A 9524-nucleotide genomic window follows, 5' to 3' on the forward strand; every position below is an offset into this window, starting at 1 on the left:
TCTGAACCAAGATTTTTGCACACGTAGATAGGATTTCAATCATTTCATACAAAATGTAGACCAGTGTGTTCCATAACTGTATAACTGCTGGCCTATGATTACGCTTGAGATGGATCACCATCACTTAGAAGATTGCTAAAAATAGTCCATGCAACTTGAGCGTGAAGCAAAAACTTCGGGTTGTTCGAAATTTCATATTCGACGGCTCAGACGGAAACCCCAGCCGATGGACTTGTGGGTTGCACACGACGCTTCAGCCAACAGTCCAGAATGCAAGCCGACAAGTTCGCTCACTAAATTTGGCTGCATCTTCAAGTCACCCGTTGGATTGTTCGAGATGCTACGGGATATGATAAAATCTCGCAGCACATTGTAACCTTGGCACCAATAACTCACTCTGAACTAGACTTTACATGATAACATGTGCCACATCACAGATTTCATGAACATTCAAAGTACTTAGGATAAGCTTATCCTACTTGCACAGAAAGATAAGGCACTCGTCTACTCAGTCACTAACGTCATTAGTCGTGAAGAATGCCACATCCAACGTAACCAAACACTCAGAGAAACCAGAACAATGCATCGAAGGGGCATGATTGTGACAACTCTCTGTGATGTTAAACGAAAGACCCGAAAAATTAGATTATTCAAGCCCAAGAAAGGACTCAAACGCCTATATTCGCATTAACTTGTCAAACTCAGGCGGCGTGTTACTTGAAACATGCAGCAAACACAAATTTCGAATGCCCGTTGGTCCCGTCATGGAAGGAAAAAAGAAAAAAAAAGGACTCATCCAAGATCTTGGCAAACACAGTTTTATTTTTTATTTTTTTAAAAATTTTTCAATCTAATTATACATGAAACCTCAGGACAGGAATGTTGCAAACCTTCTACAACACCATGATCCACTGTTCAAAAACCTATTACAGTGTGCGTCGATCCAAGCTTAAGCAGTCAAGATAACAGCTCCTCCAGCCTCTTTAAGTTTTTTCTCGGCTAGCTTGGAGAAGAATTTGGCCTTCACCACCATGGGTTGCGTAGGAAGGTCCCCTTTACCGAGCACCTAAAACACAGACAAGATATTAATCAAATTGTATTATAAGACTTTCAGATCCTGCGGTTCAAATACACTTCCAATCTCATTCTACAAAGACATTTTTCACATCGATAAAGTTCAAACTATGTTAGTGTCTCCCACAAGGACTAATCGCAAAAATGGCCCAACAGAGAATAAAAACCTATAATGTGTAAGCATCATGGAGAATAAATAAATTGCTCACAGACAAAGACTTAGCATCACAGGAGTACCTTGAAGAAACCGTGTTGTGTGACATCCAAGAGCGGGGCGGACTTGTCACCATCGGTCTTCTCCTTTACAGCCTCCGGCACAAGTGACCACAGCTTGTCCACGTTCACAATCGGGCAGTGGAACTTGTTCACGGTCTTGTGAAAATACCGCATCCCGACCTTTTCAAAGTAGCCTGATGGTACTTGTCGAAAAGAATCCGGTGGTGATGCATGCCTCCGGCGTTACCGCGACCTGCAGGATGCTTGCGATGCTTGCCGACGCGCCCGTGGCCAGCACTGACGTGGCCTCTCTTCTTCCGGTTCTTCTTCGGGCGAGTCGTCATGGCTACTGGAGAGTGAGGGTTGGCTCCCCACAGCACAAGCTGCAACGGGAAAGAACCAAATCACTTTCGAGCTCGAGCACTTGGAAAAACCCTAAACCCTTTACAATCAACCTGCTACGTCGTAGGCTTGAGCCAAGGGGGCAATTGGTCAACTGAAACATATAAATATATGTTTATATATATATATATACATATATATATTTATATATATATATACACACATACTTTTGACACAAAAACAAGGGTACCCAATGTATTAATGGAGTAGAAAAATTACAATCCGCTAAATTCTTTGTAGAATAAGTAGTTATTTTCAGAATGTAGATACCTAGTGTATAGTGTAAATAGGGATAGATGACTGCTAAAAAGGTGGTTCAACAGGTAGAATGGATGAATAGTCAAGAAAAGTAGTTATCATCCATAGTATAGGAGTTGGTGTCTCGGGATAGTATAAGGAGGATGGGAGGGAGGAAGAAAATGCCAGATTGTGATAGTCATGAGTTGGAGTTAAGCTTGGTGCTTCCTCTTTGTTTCTTTTGTTTTATTTGTTGTTGAAGAATAATGGATAGTTTCTGAATACTGAGAAGTGAGTCTGTGGAATAAATCAGAGATTGATTTATGAGTTATTGATTATGTAATTGGAGTATTGAGTGATTGAATTATATGAGAAGTTATTGGAAGATTGATTATGGATGGAAGATTATGATTGTTGTTTATTGAGAGTTATGTGTGTGTATTTCGATAGAGGAAGTCTGTGATTACAAGAATTCTGTGAATTCAGATTGGTTGGAGTAAAGATTGTTATTTCTAGTGTTGGATGGAATTTATTGAGTTTTGAGCGGTCTTTTGAGAGTGCAGGGTTGCACATTCTGGTTATCAGTTGATGAAGGAGTATTATTACTGGGAGGAAGCATTGTAGTATTTCTTAGTGTTTTAGTGGTTTGGAATACAATTAATTGTGTGACCCTAAAAAGTGAAATTCATGCGCTTAGTCTTTCTCTGTGTTCGAATTTCCCTATACGGATTTATTCTGGGAGGTTTCTTTCGGAATAAGTAAAACGACAATCACATTTTGGCGCCACTGCCGGGGAATGATAATAGCTTTGAGTGTTAGGAATTAATTACCGAACATGTGATAAAATTGGAGATAGAAGAGAATTTCAGTAGTACTTGAAGCAAGATTATAGTTAATAAGAATGAGAACATTACATCGAGGAAAATAAATCAGTTGAGAGAAAGACAAGAAAGAGCACAAGGAAGGAACTTGCTTAGAGAGAAGCAAGAACATAATCTTAATAGGAAACATTGACAGAGTTGGATTAAACCGTGGTTGCAAGCTTGTTGACGCATTCGAACATATCAAGAACTGGATAGACTGTTAATTCTGCAGTCGTATGTACGATTAGAAAAACTACCAAGAACACTCGCAAGAAATTTTGTTATCATTCTAGCAGGAATCTTGAGGCCGTTAACTGAAAGTGAAGGAGGTATAGAAGAATTGGATACTCCATTGGGTATTTTTTCAATAGTGGGTATCGCCAAAATGAGCAATAGTGGCTCTTTAGATTGGCACAAATTGGTCGCCAATAAAGATAAATATATTGTATTTCAAAATCTGACGTTTTCGCTTGCAATTCAACCTATAAAACTATTTGCGGAAAATAACAGTAAATCAAGGAGCATTGAGAGCCCGAAAATTCGAATAAAGAGAAGCAATGATTGTTTTAAAATGGAGTTCAGTAGATCAAAAAATTCAATGGCATTAGGAGGACTTGCCATTTCGATTGCAGTTCAAATAGGTGTAGTGGGCGATTGAACGACTAGCGTTGCACCATTATCTATTTTTTGAGGTTTGCCAGGTGCGGATCTAGATCAACCTTTGTTTCAATTCTTGACGGCGTGTATAGCCAATAATGGAAGAACAAAAGACATTTGGCTAACATGGCTACCAATGACATTGAAAGACACAACGTTTGAGTGGTATAACTGCCAACATGTGGGATAATTTATCAATTGGGAGGCATTAAAAAATACATTTTTAGCCCATTTTTGACCAATTGGTTTTGAAGAACGTCTTAGAGAAAAATTAATGAACAGCAGAATGGTACCAGGAGAAGTGATACAGTCATATTATGGTTGTGTAGCAGATATACTTCGAAAATGGCCAAATAATCAAATGTCGGAATCGTTTGTGTTGTCCATATTGGTTAATGGACTACACCCATCAAAATTGTAGATGTTTGTAAAGGAGGCCCAATCAGCCACCATTGCATCATCTCTTAAGCAAGCAAAAGTATAGGAGGAATGTCACTATGACCAAAACTTAACAGTTGGAGCCACAATGATTCCATCTCAAGGAGGTTATCAAATGACAAATTGGAATGACGCATCGGAAAGTTATCTGGGAAGGAATGGTTATGGTATAATTCCATAGGGAATAGTGGATGCCATCCCATTGCAAGCTGTACCACTATCATCATCACATCCGTATGCGCCTTATTTCGCATATCAAAAACTAATACCTATGAAAGAATTGCCAAATGCATTGGTATCAAGGGATCCCAATGAGTCATTGCTATTAATATTGACAAAAAAAAAATGGATGAATTGGTTGTGAATCTGACCAAAGATAAAGAAAAAAGGCATGAACCGACCAACATGCGACCCAATGTTTGGTGCAGCAATTATAAAGGACAAGGTCATTTGGTAACTGAATGTTCTTCACCACCCTAAATGATGGTCCAATGTACATTTTGTAGGGGTAAGCATACCATTGCCAATTACTGGAATTTAAGGAAACAACAAGTCAAAAAATAGACCATGATTCAACCAACTTCGTGGAATGTCAATCAAGTAGAAACAAATAATAGGTTTGGCTGGAATAGAAATCGAGCAAATAAATAAAACAAGAATTATTCCAATTTCCTAAACTCTAAATTTTACTAAGAAGGTGTATCCAATATTCACGGATTGGCGATGAACCAAGAAGAATACCATCAATATCCACCCATGATGAAGCCAATGATAGAGTCTACAATACCAATGGATCAACCAAGATCTTTTACTCATCCGACAAGGAACAGACATAGCCGTTATATACTAGTAGAGACACCTAATATCCCTGAAGGAGTTGACAGGAAACCACTTCGTTGCTATCGTTGCAAACAAATTGGATATTATACAAGTGAATGTCCTAATCCAAGGGCCAGTGATGACTATGCTTTAATATATGGAAATTATAAGCAATCTAGTCACACTTATTAGTAATGCAATGCGCTCTTTAATTATAATAACTCGGACCAACAAATGCAAACAAGCCAACCAGTGGAGGACAAAGGTCCTGTTCTATGAGACTCACCAGTACATTGTGTCGAGGTAGTGAACGCAGTGCTTATCAAAGGCCAAGAAAAAGACAAGAATCCAATTGAGGACCTGGATGAATTAATAGCAGGAGAGCAAGTAGTACCATCTACGGGGCTAAATGAATCAATATCAGTATTGGGACGTATCTCAATATTGAGACCTCAACAAACTGAAGAACCCAATTTGGTTCCACGTGCTAATTTATCGGGACCATCAAGATCGATTCCAACTGACCAAGTACCAATACTTGTACAGTCTAATAAAAGATCTTATGTATTAAAGGAATCTTTAGTGGTAGAAAAGTTGGCAAAGTTATTAGCGGCAATCCCAATCACCAAGAAGGAATTGCTGCCAAACAAAGTAAAATCGAAACCAATAAAACGTAAAAGAGTATTAGAAATTACTCTCAATATGGAACCCTACAACATTCTAAAGGATTTGGATGTTATTCACCCTTCAATTATAATGAAGCAACTTTTGGTTGTAGCACCGAAATGTTGACCTACATTGAATTCAGCGTTAATACGATGAAGATCCCACACTAAAAAAAATTCATGAAGTTAGCTTAAACCCAAATCTGAGAGCACTAACAATCGATGTATCAATTGATGGCGTTTTAATTCCAGGGATACAAGTCGATGGTGGCTCCAGTGTGAATTTAATGAATGCAGATATAATGGACGACTTTGATCTAAAGCAATTGCTACCTATGACATTGGTCTTGCGAATGGCAGATCATAGTCAGGTAAAGCCAATAGAAATCTTACGCAATATTGCCACTGTAATCGTGAGATTGATATACAAAATCAATTATATTATATTTTGATTACAGAGTTCTACGTTATCGTATCCCATTTTATTGGACAGACTTTAGCTTTATCAAACAAAAGTTAAGAACAATTAGAGCCGAGGCACATTGACAATTAGAAAAGGCCATGATCAGATTGTTCTACAGATGTACCCAGTACAATATCATGGAGAATTTCAATTGCCAGAATCAGAATTTATATCGGACAACGAGAGTCAATTGATTGAGAAAGATGACGATGCTATAGGTTCATTGCAATTTGGGATAGGACAAATCACTTCAACAGCAAAGGTAGGAGTCTATCAATGTGGAGGCCCCATCGAATATTTACTGCATCAAGAGGATGTGACTAACTCGGATTATGTTATTACCGAATAGATGACCAGATATGATGTCAATCATGTGAGTGCAATGAGGTCAGAAATGAGCAACCAGTAGTTGCTGTTTCCTATGCAAGATGATGGGCAATTTTAAATCGATAGTTGTCGAAGAACTTGTTTTCTAGTCTATGAACTCAGGCACCCATGAAGCACCCCAGAATATAAAGATATACATGGGTATTCAAGGTAACGAGTTGAATAAGTGGAACAAATTCTTTTTCAAGCATAAATTATCTTTTGCTTTGACATATGCAGATCTGAAGGATATTCTAATAACTGTGTGTGAACATCACATTACATTGGTTAAAGATGCTACACCAGTTCGTCAAAGACAACACCATGTCAATCCAAAATATTTCCTAATAGTGAAAGAGGAATTGGACAAATTATTGTATGTGAGTTTCTTTTATCTAGTTTCGTATAGCGAATAGGATTCACCAATGGTAATGCTACTCAAGAAAAATGGCAAGATTAGAATCTGTCAAGACTTTCGTAAATTAAATGTTGCTACCAAAAAGGACTATTTTCCTCTATCTTTTACAGACAATATATTGGATGCCATAGCAGGCCATGAATATTATTTATTTCTGGATGGTTTTTTGGATTACAATCAAGTCCAAATTGTCGAGGAAGACTAGTCCAAGATTACTTTTATGATAGATTGGGGCACATTTGCATATAAAGTGATGCCATTTGGATTATGCAATGTACCAATCACATTCCAATGGGTGATGACACAAGTATTTCAAGATTATTTACGAGTGTCAATGAAAATATTCTTAGATTATTTTTGCACGTTCAGTATGACAGTTGATCATTTGAACTGTTTGGAAAGATATTTGGATCAATGTGATAAGTATGATATATCGTTGAATTCGGAGAAGTATCAATTTGGGATATCCTCAAAAAAACTCTTGAGATACATAGTCTCCAACCGCGGTATTGCTATTGACCTAGATAAAATAACTCAAATATTGGCTTTACCAAAGCTAGAAACAGTGTCAAGAGTACGTTGTTTTGTAAGCCATGTCAGCTATTATCGGCGGTTCATTCATTCATTTGCGGTGATATCTCAGCCATTGACAAATCTGCTAAAGAAACCACTAGTGGATGGCTCTAGTCCCGTTTGGACGGCAGAATGTAGTGTTGCCTTTGAGGCATTAAAGTAAAAATTAGTGTTTGTACCAATATTGGTTGCCCCATGCTAGACGAAACTATTTCAGGTTTATGTCGATGCATCCAACATCATGATTGGATTGATATTGAGTCAGATGGATGAAAATAACTATGATCATCTAATATATTTTGCGAGTCAAAAATTGGGTATGGCAAAACGTAACTATAATACTACCGAGCGAGAAGCCCTTGGAATGATCTACTCTGTACAAAAATTCTACCACTATCTACTTGGATACCCATTCGTGTTCCACGTTGATCATGACGCACTTAAGTACATGATAAATAAACCTCAATTGAGCAGACAAATTGCTTGATGGATGTTACTTCTCCAAGAATTCAACTTTACGATTAACGTTTGACCCGGCAAGCAACATGCCAATACGGATCACTTATCTCGTTTATCTAATATACTAGGTAATGAACTGATAAACGATGCCCTTTTGGACGTACAATTATTCGCTGTGGATGTCATTACACCCGAATATGGTGAATTGATCCAATATCTAATGTTTCAGACTTTTTTAATTTCCTATAACAAAAAATTAAAGAAGCGTCTCATTTTAAAAAGTGCCCCATATACCATGATTGGAGATGCCTTGTACAAACAAGGGTGGGATAGAATTTTATGCCATTGCATCTTTCTAAGTGAAGTTCGTACAATATTGGAAGGATGTCATTTGGACAGTTGTGGAGGATATTTTGCGGATGATAGCACCACACGTAAGGCTTTAATGGCTGGATATTAGTGGCCAACAATGTTTTCGAATGTACACTAATATGTTCATCGGTGTGATCCTTGCCAACGAATTGGTCGCCCTACTGGAACTTCTGCAATGCCATTGGTACCAATTTTGGATTAGGCACCATTCAAAAAATGGGGTATTGACTTTGTGGGACCAATTGCACTTGCCTCTCGAAATGGACATAAACATTATATTCTAGTAGCCACAGATTATGTCACCAAATTGGTAGAGGCCATGGCAACGAAAACTGATAATGCCAATACCCTAGCAACATTTTTATATAAGAACATTATCACTCGTTTTGGCTATCCAAAAAAATTGGTTAGTAATCGTGGAACATATTTTATTAATATAATAATTGAAGCATTAACAGCGAAGTATGAGATCAAGCACTGCAAAACTACACCTTATCATCCACAAGCCAATGGGCACACAAAAAAGACCAACGATATCCTATGTATGATCTTAACAAAGACTATTTCAGGTGTGGGAACCGATTGGGATACTAAATTATTTGTAGCATTGTGGACATATTGTACTATGTATAAAGTGATGACCAATTCTACACCTTTTCAATTGATATACAAGCAAGAGACAATCTTATCAATAGAATTGGAGATTCACCGTTTACGAATTGCATTCGATGAACGGTTGGGCAACAACAAATCTCTCCAATATCGGTTGACAGAATTAAAAAAATTGGATGAGATTCAAGCTTCAGCCTTGATGACAATGGAAGCTATTGAGTACCGCCAAAAGAGATATTATGATAGTAAACTCTGTCCAAAATCATTTATGCCAAATGATCTAGTATTGCTGTGTGATAGTCATTTTCACAATTTTCCAAGAAAATTTTAAAGTCGATGGCATGGACCATATCGCGTGTTGGCAGGCTTTTCCAATGGTTCAGTCCAATTGGAAGACTTCACAGGAACCAAATTCACAACCCGTATATATAGAAACCAACTACGCCTATACTATACATAAATTCGAGGGTAGATTTATCAATTTTGGAAAGGAGAAGACATACTCGTTCATGATGACTTATCTACAATCACAAGTGTATAATCAGAAGCAGAAGGCGGTGGTGGATTAGTGGATTAGAACATCAATAATCAAGATTAGGGATTCTTGATTCATAACCAAGTAAATAGTAAGGAGAGGGGCACTTCATGTTACCTATCTTCAATATTTAGTCTAGAGTTTTTAGAGCATAGTTTTGGTAGTGGAAAGTCCACGACAAATCGTAAACATAGTATTAGTGTGACTGAGTAGTGTCACATAGTGTTTTATAATGTCGAGTGAGAAAGTGAAGAGAGCCTCGGAGAAGGAGGAAGATGGTAGAAGGGTGAGGTCAAAGAGTAATACCGACGAGCTCTCTCTTTATATATTCTCACAAACATAGAACCCATGCGGT

The 9524-nt window shown here is 37.8% G+C and overlaps 1 pseudogene across 1 annotated transcript; it reads right to left on the bottom strand.

Moving 5' to 3' along the window:
- Positions 1–802: 802 nt before the first annotated feature.
- Positions 803–1724, bottom strand: LOC112275747 (large ribosomal subunit protein uL15x-like; annotated as a pseudogene). Its single transcript, XR_016500382.1, has 2 exons — positions 1312–1724; positions 803–1066 (listed from the first exon to the last, which is right to left on the bottom strand). The product of XR_016500382.1 is annotated as a large ribosomal subunit protein uL15x-like (transcript).
- Between the last annotated feature and the right edge of the window lie 7800 nt (positions 1725–9524).

This window comes from Physcomitrium patens, chromosome 23 (assembly GCF_059467195.1).
Source record: "Physcomitrium patens ecotype Gransden chromosome 23, ASM5946719v1, whole genome shotgun sequence".
In the NCBI taxonomy this organism is placed as follows: domain Eukaryota; kingdom Viridiplantae; phylum Streptophyta; class Bryopsida; order Funariales; family Funariaceae; genus Physcomitrium; species Physcomitrium patens.